The sequence below is a fragment of the Cavia porcellus genome, unplaced genomic scaffold (assembly GCF_034190915.1).
Source record: "Cavia porcellus strain 051 isolate PalLab524CR breed Dunkin Hartley unplaced genomic scaffold, mCavPor4.1 scaffold_2, whole genome shotgun sequence".
NCBI lineage: Eukaryota > Metazoa > Chordata > Mammalia > Rodentia > Caviidae > Cavia > Cavia porcellus.
In genome coordinates, this window is record NW_026947485.1 from 70,698,005 (window position 1) to 70,711,960 (window position 13,956).

Genomic DNA, 13,956 nt, shown 5'->3' on the forward strand with positions numbered 1-13,956 from the left:
CGATGCTTTTCTGAGAAAGCGCGAGACTGGAAAGAAGCACCCCATTCGAGGTGATGGGGACCTGGGGTCTCAAGCCCAGGCCCACAGAAGCCACAGTGGGTCGGTGTGTGGTGAGTTGAGCAGCAGGTAGCAGCTGCGGGGCTGAAGCGTTGAGCACTGCCGGGAGGGCTGGGCGAAGACTTCGCAGCCTTCTACCTGCTGGGAAGTCAGAGCTCTGCAGGCAGGGACTGCAGGGGGAGGTGCCCCTTGGAGGGACTCAGCGTGTCCTACTCGAACCTGAGGAGGAAAAAGCGCGGGACAGGCTGGGCTTTGGCGCCTCCTACAGGGAAAACTGACACCCAAGAAGACTCTGCTCCCGGTGAGCAAAACTGAGGTCGGCCGGGGCTCCTCGGCTTCAGAGCGCCCCTCCGTGGTGAAAGAGGCCAAGTGCATGAACCTGGCGTCCCCTTTTCCTATCATTTCTAACACGTTTATATCAGAGGCGCCCAGCTTTAACAGAATCATACTCATTGGTCAAAGGCAATGCACTGATTAAATGCAGAAGCAGGTGTGAGGTGTGGGCTCTCTTCTATTAAGGCAGACATGAAAGGTGTGATAAAATCTAAAATGATGCCTCTCTAAGCAATAATTTTTACTTTGGAAAAATAAGTTTTATAATATGTTAGCATATTTTTTAATAAATTAGTCATTTGTAAATTTTTCAGTTTTATTTTCTAATACAATAAATATGATTAGATATAATCCTTAAAACCAAAAGTTTTAGAGTCCTCAATCATTTTTAAAAAGTGAGTATAAATCCAAAGACCAAAAACTCAGAATCACTACCGAAAAAGGATGAGAAACTGCTCAAAAAACCTTGAGCTGACTGATGTACTCTGCTAGAACAGAAAGGGAATATTTACATATGTCTCACAAAATAATTTAAACTAAAACTGTACTTATTTTGTATATGATCATCAAAACTGTTTCTCTCTGAGCCTGTTTGCTAAGAAAGACATTTTAGAACATTGAACACTTTCTTTAGTAATTCCAAGGATGCTTGACTCAGAACCTGAAGACTAGAACAAGTTTGTTGAAACTAAATTTAGTAGAAAACTTGTTCTAGAAAACTGTTCATCCACATGAAGCTATAAACCATTTTTTTAAGATATGACTTCAGCCACCACCTTGTTATTAACTTATTATTTTGACATCACTATTTTTTGTGGCAACAACCTAACTGAAAGAAGGATACAAGTTGAAGTTTAGATTATAAGGAAAGGTCTATTTCCTTGTTGCAGACATGTTTTTACAATCATGCTTTTTACAAGTAAAACTGTGACTTTCAATGTATTTACTTTCCAATATAATGTGAGATCTCTGTCATGACGTAAATAAGACAGCAGAGACAGACTGCAGAAGGGTCCAGAACACAGAAGAAGGTAACAAGAAGGTGTTCACTAGATACAGGCTCTGTACCCAACTTCCTAGACTCCAAAATGGTGAGAGGTAAACCTCCCCTCTTTATAAATTATTCAGTCTTGGGCATTCTATTATAGCAACACTAATGAGCCAAGACAGCCTGAGACAGCCCTGTCTCAGATAAGCCCATCAGGACTCTCCTGGATGTGAGAAATTTGTAGGGAAAAACCTAATGTAGTGGGAGAGATCAGAACACAGTGGTGGGAGGTCTTAACTGCAGTTATCTCATTCAGATGAGACTCTGTCCTTTCTCACACATGAGAATTTTGGATGAGGTGATACAGAACTTCTCTGTCACAAATGTCTGTGATTCTACTTTCCCAAAACTACTTGATATGATTGGAATTTCCCAGGACACATGAAAAGAGAGAGACATAAACTGTATATGGAGAGAAGGAATACATGCTACAGCCCAAATTCAGATGAGGCTAGCTGTCATTCACTAAGGATTGTGATCAAAATGCAATGAAAAGTACAGAGTTAAAGATTAATGATAACTTCATAAGAAAGGAAAACATGGATCATTCTAGCAACACACAACAAACGGCCTGAGTACCAGGAGCGCAAGTGTGCAGAGTGCCCAAGTTACATCCTTTTGAAGAGGTATGGTAAGGAAGAGTAACGGCTGAGAGCTAACAGGTCTCAGCTCGCAGTGAGGCAAACCTCTGTAATAAATCCTGTCTTTCTCCTATGCTGGAAATGGATCCCAGGGACTCCTTGCACAAGCTAGGCAAGTGCTGTGCCACCGCACTACATCCCAAGCCCCTCGTCTCTTAATAGAATCTCAGATCCCGCCAACAGCCAAGTGAATTATTTGCTGAGATGCCCTGGGAAATCAGCAATGTGAACAAGAGTTTGTGGCCATTCTCCACGCAGGAACCATCAAGTGCAATGCCACGTAAGCTCATTAGCTGGCTCTGCTGACGCTCAGCATGACTCTCCCTCCAGACCTCTGGCTCTGTCTTGAATGTTTATTAACAATGTAAGCTTGCATTTATAAAACTATTTTCCACTCATTTGATTGAGTCATACTTTAAAACTCAATAAAGTATATATATATATATATATGGTAAAAACATATGGGCTTAGAATTTTCTATCTCAAGTTTGTAGTAGCACACTATTATAACTGAGGTCCTAGTATAAGTCATGTTGCATCATCTGGCACTATGGTTAAAACAGAAAGGATTTGGCATTTCAGTCAGGAAGGAATTTGTTAAAGTCCCTACTCACTATTTATTAACTAGTCCTTTAATCTTCTTGTGCTTATTTTCTTATAAATCTCATTCTCAGAAGGTCACAGTGAACAGTCACAGGATGTGTACTGAAGTGTCATTCCTTGCATGCCGCACATCAGATCTACTGGAGGCCTCTGTGCCCAGTCCACTCCCTAGGTGGAACTTAATGGATCAGGCTGACAGAAGTCAAAGCTGAGTCTCCCATGACCCCAGCTACTGTGTCATAAAGACTCAAGCTAAAGAGAGATCTAGGAGTCACCTGCCTCACTATCACCTCTCTAACCAGTTTTAAAAGTGTGGCCAAGAGAACCGATTTCATCTGTCACTTTATCTAATCAATAAGTTTATTTATTCAAACATCTGTTAACTGGATCCATGAAAAGCACCATGTTAGGTCCCTGACATTGAAGTAATAAATTTTGGGTTTAGTTGTGCACTCTGTGCTCTGAACAGGAACTGTGTTGAGGGTGACATGCACATGATACACCAACCTTCTCAAGATGTGAGTTCTTGAGGAGAGTTGGAAAGGAGTGCAGAAGTGTCAATCAAAGACTGTGGAAAATGTTATAAACGATTCTCTGAAGTGTTAGAAATAAACTAATAACCAACAAATCCAATTGAGCTAACATGGTTGCTGCCCATCATGAATCCATCTGTGCTGAATCCATCACAATCACCAACCATCTACACTTCAACAGTAAACATCACTCACACCAAAACATCACCTTGACAGTCGTTTCCCCACAGCACTCAGTGGATGTCCCGCAGAATGTGGTTCTAACCCGAGAGAGAAGGTGCACGTTTGTGGCAGCATCAGCCTCTTTCCAGATGCCCTGTGTGGAGCAGGACCTCCCCTGAAATCCTTCGCACATCAGCAGTGCTGAGGGACTGTTACTCTTCTGCCCATGCTCAGGAATGAGTTGCTCCTGCTGAAGTCCACTCTAAAACGGGTGGCTATGCTTTGCAGAGGGAAGACAACTGAGTGATACATATGTGTCTGTCTGGGAACCCTGAGGGCAGATAGAAGAGTGGGAAAGGGCAAAATGTCCCTTATCTAAAACTTGGTGACAAGCAACTTCAAAATATCAATGGCATACAGCATTGGCATTTTTATATGTTGGAGGATGGTTCTGAGTCTATACAAGCATCTGCAGGTTGGAGGCCAGCCGCTCCAGGCTGCACTCTGCACTGAGCTCTAAGCTAATGGTCCAGCCAACTGGGTGATTTCACAGAGAGCTGAACTCAGATATGCTCTACATGTGTCTATTTCAGGGTTCTGCTCTAGGGGGCAGGCACTGCAAATGGCAAATTCTTCTTAAAGTAATGGCAAAAGCACAAGAGAACAAGCAGAAGGGAGGGAGCTTTGAAAGGCTGTGAGCTTTGGTTTGGTCCAAGAGCAGCCAGACAACTTGTCTTCAGGCAAATGAAGAAGGAAAAAAAGCTATTTTGATAAGAGTAATGTAGTGTTATTGTGTCTTCCACTCAAACAAAATTTGGAGATTCTCAATAATTTGGGGAATTTGTTCTTGTAAAAAACTAACTTTTTACTATATCAATAAAACATGAAATGCATGTTTTATTGATAAAATGAAAAATAGATGATGCATATCATCATTTAAACATGACCCGAATCAATTCACACTAGAAGAGGAGATGGAAATTAAACTCTGTCAAAGACAGGGAACAATATGTATGGTGGCCCACATCTGTAAAACCAGCTCCTCACAGGAGGCTGAGGCAAAAAGATCACAAATTCAAGCTCAGTCTGGGCAACTTAGACCCTGGCTCAATGTTAAAGTAAATAAAACATGCTGGGGATGGAAGTCAGTGCAAAGCACTGGGTTCAGTTCCAATACTAGGTGGCATGGGTGGGGAGGGGTAAATAGCAGAACATTTTTGCTTTGTTTTATTCTTTTTTTTTTTTTTTTTGTCTTTTTCCTTTTTATCGGTACTGGGGATCAAACTCACGACTGCCTGCTTGCAAGGCAGGCGCTTATGCCGCTGAGCTAAATCCCCAGCCTGCTTTGTTTTATTCTAAAGTGAATGTAGCTTTTTTTTTTTTAAAGTAAAATGTAATTCTTTTTTTGTAGTGGGGATCAAACTCATGACCTCACACTTAGGCAGGCGCTTACACCACTGAACTAAAACCCCTGCGATGTAATTCTTATTTAGTGGTGAGTGTTCTCAAACAAGCCAGTGAAGGGATATTATGCAATTTCACTGCTGTCTAGTAAAATGTCAGCAGGAATGCAAGCAGGCAGTTAAAGAGGCTCAGGAAGATGAGGGGTGGCACTGATTTAGATTCCCAGCAGATCAGGCATGACTTAGTTCTGCTTCACCAGCAGGAAGACTTCCACAGGTCTCTCTCTGCTTTCAGGACTTGTAAATTAGGTAGAAAACCTCTAAATTGTCCATACATACATCAAAAAGTATAGAAAATATCAAAGTAAAAGAATAATATGACACCTGTAATCTAGATAAGAAATACAACATTAGTATCCCATTAGAAGGCATTTTGTGCCTCTTCAAATAGGTTAGGTTTTGATTTTAGGTTAACCATTCTCTTGGTTTATTTTGATTTTAGGTTAACCATTCTCTTGTTTTTAGGTTACCATTCTCTTGCTTTTAGATTAACTATTCTCTTGCTTTTCTGTATGGTTTTATCAAATTTGTATATCCTTAGACAGCAAATATATTGCTTGATTTTCTTGTTTGTAAATTTTCTATACGTGACATCACATAGATTTCATTCTTAGAGTCGTCATCATGGTTTGATATTCCTTTGAAGCTGTGATTCATTCATGTTACCTCTGTGCAGTGTCCCACTGTTGGAATATGCCATGCATGAGATATCAATTATATCACCACTAGTAGATATTCAGTTTGCTTGCAGATTTGTCTTAGTTTGTCTTAGTTACTTTTCTTGTTGCTCAGACAAAATATCCAATGCCCAAAGTTAAAGGAGGAAAAATTTATTTCATCCACAGTTTATAGAGGTTTTGGTCTGTAGTCAGCTGGCTACGATGCAGGGTGGCACATGGTAGAGAGGCAACAACTCATGATGGTGGCAAAAAAAAAAAAAAAACAAGAGAAGGAAGATACAACATTTTTTCTGTCTTTTATATGGTGAGTCTAGGGTAAATGTAGCACTCACATCCTTGATTCTAGCCAAACCTATCAGTAAATTGCTTTACTAATCACACACCCTAAATACTAGCATTCACACTTTAGATTCAGCCACCTATGGCTATATGAGGCTTTGGAGAGACATCTAGACACAAAACATGACATTCTGCCCCTATCCCACTCCCCAAAGACTTGTGTGTATCCCTTTATGCAGAAAAGCATTTAGAACTTCAAGACCAGCCTAATCTATATACTGAGCTCAAGGCCACCCTGGACTATATCATAAGATTGTTTTTTGTACCAGGAATCAAACCCAGAACCTTGCACTTGCCAGGCAGGCATTCATTCCACTGAGCTACATCCCCAGCCCATAAAAAAGCATTTAATCCATCTCCAAGAGTTAACTTTGGTTCTAATCTTTTCAGGATTAGAAAAGAAAGTTCTAATCTTTTCAGGATTGCTGAAAAGTCCAAGTCTAAAGTTTTCCCTGGGATTTAAGGCAAATGAAAAGAAAGTTAAACACTTTCAACGTTCAATAACATAAGATAAACATTTCCATTCCAAAAGTTACAAACAGGAGGATATAAAGAAATGGGACCAAAGCAAATTCAAAATCCAGCAAGCCAAACATTAAATCCCACAATTTCACTTCCAACACTCCTGAAAATCTGTGGCCATTTGTGAACTCCAAAGGGCCTGAGTGATTTTTCCCCAATGGCACTGACTGACTGTTGCTTTCACGGCTTTTCTCTGGGACCAGCTCTGCTCTCTCATTTCAGGTTTCCTCAGATAGTCCATGTTCCTGTCTTCTTCAGATTTCTGGGTTTGGAGAAGATACCTTTAGTGTCACATTCACAGCTTCACATACAGCCAGCAGTATATTCCCAGGCCTTTTTCTGAAATCTAGGTGGAAGCCTTCCTGACCACACACCTCTTGCATTCTGCATGCTCCTAAAACCAGTGGCACTTGGATGATGCCAAAATCTGCTGCAGACAGAACAGTAGCCAGGCTTCCTTCTCTCTTGGCTGTAGGAGTCAAGTGCCTGTGAACCAAATCTCAAGTAACAACTTCCTTAAGCTGCAGCCATTCTGGAACATGGTGCTCTGCAGCAAAGTTTTTCACTTTTACAATTTTGAGACAGCAATGGGTGGAGTCCTGCTGTTTCTTGTGATGCCCTCAGGCATATTTTCTATTCTCCTGTTCCTTCTCAGCAATAATACCTCCACTTCTCTGTCTTTTGCAGTCTGCAGCTTTTTGGAAGCTTCCTTTCTGGCTCAACTCACAATGTTTTAAATTATGCTGCAAGGCTCTTTGCTCTTGATTCTCAACATAGATCTGGCTAAAATCCCCCAATAGCAGCCATGCCACTGCCTTAACATTAGAATGCCCTGAAATTTCTTCTGTAAGATTAGTCTGCTGACCTTAATCTTAATCTTGGGCAAAGTCTCTGGACATAAACAAAATGCAGACAAACATTCTGCCAAGGCATAACACACATACACTGTTCAGAGTCCAACAGTTAATACAGTTCTTCTCTCAGTAGAAACCACCCAAGCCTGATCTTTACTGACTTTCTAACCCTTGTAAATAAAATCTACTATCATTTTATGGCTTTGTTTCTCATAATATCTGTGGCACCTTTAGAGAAGGATGTTTTTATTTTATTTGTAGTTTTATTGTATTTGTAGTTATTTTATTTTATTTGTAGTTTTCCTTTATGGATTTTGTCCTTTGTATCTTAAGAAATTCTTTACTATCTTCTACTCACCTATATGGGCCTAGAAAACCTTCATTTTTTTCATTCATGGTTGGGATTCTACCTGGCCTTGTCTAAGATATAAGCAGTGGAACAGATTTGCATGGATGTCTGCAGTTATTTCCCTTTGTATCCATATCCCTTTGCCATGTACTTCAGTTCTTCCCATCAAGACATGAAGTCTATTTTCCCATTCTTCACAGTATTACTGTGTTATCCCTAAGCCTAGGCCCCAAGAAGCTCGTATAAATAATTACTCCTGATCTCATAACTTTTCCTCAAATGTGTGGCCAAGCCAGAGCTAACTTGCTGGCAGATGATAAACCATGTGGTGAATAAACACAATAAGGGCCAAAGCCATTATAGGCCAAAGAGCGACAGTCATTCTGAGTGCTGGCCATGGACAGTGAGTCCAGCCAAGGGCAGAAGAATCACTCAGCTGAACTCAGTCAAAACTGCTGACTTACAGGAGAAATAAAAACCTTTAAAAAATGGTTATTGCCTTAAAACACTACCCTTCTAGGACGTTTGTGCATCAAACACCTAGTAGACATAGATAAGAAATCTTGTTTTTATATGTTTCTACAGGAAAATTGCCTGTGCCCCATCATCTATTAAATAATCCATCCTTCCCATTGATTTGCAATGACATTTCCCTCAAACAGAAGTAGCAATACATGGATGAGTCTGTGGGGTCCTCACCTGGAGGTATAAAAAGGAAGGAGGAAAGCCTAATGTATTCCATTGGTAGGAGAAGCTCCGGTCTTCGCCTTTGGTTTGGACTTCGTCTCCTGGCTTCCAGTGTAGACTTTTCAGCTTTTCGACAGACTCTTCAGCCTCTCATCATAGAGCCTTTGGCCTTCTATCGCAGACCCATCAGCCTGCTGGTGTGGACTTACACAAGACAATAGGGTGAACTTCAGACCTTAAATTAAATCCTTCAGCCTCCAGTGCATACACACCCTCTACATGCTTCCTCATCGAAGTCTGTGGCTGACCATCGTAAGCCAACCTTGATGTTTCTGTATATCTTGTGTTATATCTATTCTCTCTAGTAAAACCCTGACTAATACAGATTTACATCATGTGAACTTTTGTTAAAAGCAGAGGTCACAATCTGAAAGAAATTCTATCACCATAAACAATTTCTGTTTTACATTTTGGAAGACCTATAAATCTGAATGCATGAATATACTTAATCACAGTCATATGAAAGCTTTGATTTTTTTAATTTGGTTTTTTACTGAAAGCATCTTCTATGAAAAATACTTTATTGTATTACTTTTATAAGACAATCTTTTGGGGCAAGGGATTTAGCTCAGCAGCATAAGAGCCTGCCTGGTAAGTGCAAGGTCATGAGTTTGATCCAAAGTACCAAAAACAACAAAAAAAGCAAATTTAACCTTTTGATGATGATCGATGTAAAACCCAATCACAACATTAAACATAGTATTTTTGAACAATGAGAGACTCTCAAATCATAATACATGAACAAATGATCCAAAAATGGAAAAGAAAAAAATGTTGAGCTCAAATAAAAAACAGCTGTTTGTGGGTATGAAAAAGAAACATACATAGACGATCTGTACAGATTGGACATAGATACACATACAGTTTAACAGGCAAACACCTCACAAAATCAGAGTGCACTCAAATATATCTAGGCAATTTGAATTATAATAACTTTTATAGTTTTTACACTTCTAAGTATAAATAGGCTGGTTAGAACCTTTTCATAGGTCAATTGACAGATATCTCTTGCAATAAGAATCAAAAGGAATAAAACCTTTTACATCTGTGAAAGCAAAGACAGTCACTAAATTAAAGACAGCTATTAGGAAGTCATAGGACTTAATCACAAATTGGAGCTCTTTTATATAGTTGTAGGGATCTGTGGAGAAGGAATTTAGTCTATGAGAGATTTGCAACAGAAAGAGAAAAAGGCACATGAATGTGAATCAACCCCTTAGGGCTAATATCTCTCAGAGAAGAAGGAGGGATTGCTGTTGGGAAAATGGTGACTGACTAGAGAATGGTGACTGAATAGAGAGCAAGATGGCAGGAGATGGGAGGAGTGAGGCACTGGCTGACTAGAAATGACAGCAAATGGTTGAGGATGATGGGAAGTTGGCAGGGTGAGACTGAGTGTGGTGTGCCAGAGGAGAAAATGGTGACAGAGGAGTGGGGAAGGAGGAAGAAATAGGAAGAGATGATGACGAAAGGAGTGGAGGAGGAAGAAGTAGGAGGAGAAGATGGCAGCATAGGAGTAGGGGAGGCCAACTGAGGGGACTAAGGAGGTTTCTGGGTACAGGGCAGAGGAGGAGTGAAGGCAGAAGGGAAATCGTCCTGAGGATCAGTGGGATTGTCAGGTAAAGCTGTCGGTAGTGTGGAGCAGGCCAGAAGTATTTGGGCTGCCCCGCACACCTGAATGAGGGGGAGACATGCCCCGGGAGTGAAAAAAGGCTTGCGTGCAAGGTATCTCTCACCATTTGCCATTGTGGTAGCAAAAATTGGCTAAATCATGGTGGACATTGAAATCAAAAGTGCCCTCCTTAGGCCAGCAGCTACCATTATAGAGTTTGTATTGGGTCCAAGCTGTCTGGCACTAAAAGATTAGTCATTTTGGTTTGACCTAGGGTGAGACACCTGAGTGGAATGTTTTGGGGTAGGGAAGGAATATTTCCCATAATGATCAAATCGGAGGTGAGTTGAAGGCTGAAGTCAGTCACAACCCCCAAGGAAGATCATTGCCCTTGTTGGGGGTGTGATAGAGAGAAAGGTGCCCTGCTGGCCCCTGAACTCATCACCTAGGGGTTGGGGTGGTGTTCCGAAGGATATGAGGGAGTCCTAGAGTGGAACCCACAACTTTTGAGAGAGAAGAAAAAAGTGGCAGGAACTCCTGGAACACAGAGCAGCTCATTTATGGGAGGCAGATTGGATCAGTGTTGGATGGATGCTGGCAATGGCAAAGGCAAAGACGAGGAAAACTGGAAGGGTGGCTCTTTGGTGGGGGAGCTCAAACTGGGGTAATGGTAGTTTCATTTGTATTTTCATTGTGGTTCACGTGGGAATTTATTGTTATTTTAGATTTAGTCAGCAAATAGTTGATGTAGAAAATGTCGATGTTTATTCTAAACATTACATATTTGATGTTTTATTTTATTTTATTGATGTTTCACTTTCCTGGTAAGCACACATTGTGTAATATAATAGCAAACTCCTGACAACAGAAGTGACAAATATGGCCTGTCAAACAGGAAAGGAAAGCTAAGTATGTATGCGTCAATGTAAATGAAATTTATGCATGGAATATGCTGTTGTCATGTGTGAAGACTACCTTAGATGCAATAATAGCAGCAAAGATTTTCTCTGTAGTACAGTTTTGTATTTTCATTATAGCTCATGTAAGAATTTGTTTTATGCTGTTATATTTTAGATCTTCTAAGCAGATAAACAGCTGATGTTGAAAATGTTGTTTATTCTACACACTTATTGTATATTAAAAAGTTAATTTTTTATATTTTATTTTCCTGTTGAGTGCACATTGTTTAATATAATAAAACTCATGAAAAAATTAATAAAATTAATAAATTAATTTTAATTAATAAATTTAATTAATTAAATAATTAATAAAATTAATAAATCATCAATAGAAATACCCCTAAAAATTAAATGTGGCCATTATATATGCCCATAATATATCTTTTCAAAAATTGTACCATGATGCCCCTATGGGAGCAATTTATTTTGCTCATGGTTTTCATGAAGTTCAGTGACTCTGTGGATTAATAGTGAGATGATGGGAATAGTTCTCCCATGATTTAGTTATCCTCCACGGCCCCATCTCTGAATATTACATGTGACTTCTAGGGAAATGCTAGGTCTATAACACTAATCATAGGGAGAAACATTTGATTGTACACCATCTGGAATAATATTATCAGGGGTTTCACAGATACACTATCAAGTTGAGAATTTTGATTCCCAGTTTGTTGAGTATTTTGATCAAAGGCTTTTCTGCACCTACCTGCTAATAAAACATATTATTTTGCCTTTGTGAAAACTCTGTCTTGTGACTTTCAAGTGGCCCCTTATAATTGGTGAAGATGCAAAACAAGTATACAGCTATTCTACCCAGAAAATAGCGAAAGGGCTACTTTGGGGTTTGACTAAGACTTGGGTTTGATCTGAGGAGTTCTTCCATGCATTCATTTGAATTCTCAAAATTAAACTGGAATCATGCTTTTGCGTTTATTTATTTATTTATTTAGGCTGTATTGGGAATTAAGCCCAGGACCTTTGCACTAAACTGCATCCCCAACCTTTTTTTTCAAAGACAAGGCCTTGCTCAATTACCAAATTGCCCAGGCCTGAGCTTAAACTTTCAATCCTCCTGTTTCTACCTACCAATGTGCTAAGATTACAGGTATGCACCTCTGGCTTCCACTCAGGCCAGTCTCTTCTTCATGAGATGTATCAGATCCTTTCATAGTAATATCTGCCCCACCCAGCCATCTTCACACTGATTTGCTTTCCAGCGAAGTAACTATTTGCAGTAAGACAAGGGGACTGCACACAGGAGGCAGGCCACAGTCGGCATCCCTGGTGAGACTCCCATGCGGACTGTCCCTGAGCCTGGGACCCACTAGGATTTGGCATACAAACAGTAACTCTCACAGGACCCTGTCTCAGAGGGGACACCTGGAGTTCCAGGGCATCAGTATAACTGTTGTCTCAGTAGACAGAGCCTAATTTTAGCTTCAGGGTTGCACAGTAGTATCAGTTGGGACTACGAGAACCTGCGGGCTGCGCTCTCTGGAAAGCAAAACTGGGATTCAGCTCTGAGAGCAGGCCTTGGTCCCATGCAGCAGAGGCAAGCACAGGAGCACTGCATCAGCTCTGGGGAGCACAACTGCGGGACGCCTCTGATTTTTCGGTCTCCATTGTTCTCTTCGCTGATCTAAGCCAGGAGATGGGTAGCAGCGACCTCCCAGCACCCCAAAACCACCACCAGATTCTTGCCTTCCAGCTGGAGATGGTCAGTGGGGTTTGGCACTAACAGATGAGAGGGAGAGGACAAGAGCCCGGAGGGAAGGTCTTTTATTTTCCTGATTTCCTTCCTGGGAGGTCTGCCTCTCATTCTACTAGACAGCTCTTGCCTACAGCACAGGGGAGCGTTCCCACGTACCCTCCCGGGACTCGTCCTCTCTCCCCGCCCCTCCCAAGATGCCACACCTTCCCCCCACCCCGCTCCGCCCCACTCCACACCCCCTCCCCATTAGGCCTCCTTGTAACTTTCTCTGACACCACCCCATTTCGTTCTAAAGAGTACCTTCGTCAGACCTCTTCAAATTACTTAGCTTAGTGCTGCTTCCTGCCACCATCCGGAGTACTGGAGAATAGGTGACGTCCTTGAACATAATTTGGAAAAGAGGCAATGAAAAAAACCAGACTTTCTGCTGATTGTTCTGATCTGAATATTGAGGGAAACGGGATCCCCCTCCCCACAAGCTAGTAAAACAGTCCAAGTTACAGAATGTACTTACAAATCTATTCCTTTTGACAGGAGTGCCCATGGGCAACATTAATCTTTCAGGGACTATTAATATTATATCAACCTGCGGGTGGAAGATATTTAAAGAATGCTTATTGACCTTAACTGAACTGTAAGACTGTCTCCAGGCTTCGATTTTTCCACCTGCACAGCCCCTACCCGACTAAAGTCTCACTCTTTTAGGTGAAGCCCAACGAAGTCAAGGCAGAGAAAATGGAAATAGTCATTAAATAAATGCGTTTCTCTCTCCTTAACTGTTTTCTGGGACAGAGAGTAGTCAGGACTTGGTAAACAGAATTGGTGGTGCAAGATGTCTCAGAAGTACTTTAAACCAAATATTCTAAATAATTCACAGTTCAAACACCGTCTAGGGAAGGGGCCTCGCGGAGCGCGTTCCTCCTCTCCAGCGGCCTCCCTGACAGGCGCTGGGCAGAGAGTAAGAGCCGGGAGCTGCGGCGGCGGGCGGCTCCACAGCGGACCCCAGGGCCACCTGCCACCTGCCGCGAGGCAGAGGCCGAGGTGCGGACACGGCCACCTCAGCTCCCAGCAGTCACACGGCCCACACGGGAGGCGGATGGCCTCGTTGTGTGGGAAAGTGGGAATTTATTCTTTTTGTGGGCACATTTTTATAAATGAAAGACAGGGTGGAGGACGAGCAGGAGGTTCCAGACTGTCAGGGAAAGAGTCCCGCGAGAAGCGCGGGTCGGGCAATCCCACGGTCTCCTAGTACTCGGGTGCGGGGCGGAGCCGGAAATGCAGGTGGGAGGGACCAAGGGTGAGAGTGAAAGGGATTAGGACTGCGGGTGGGCGGGACCCAGGCT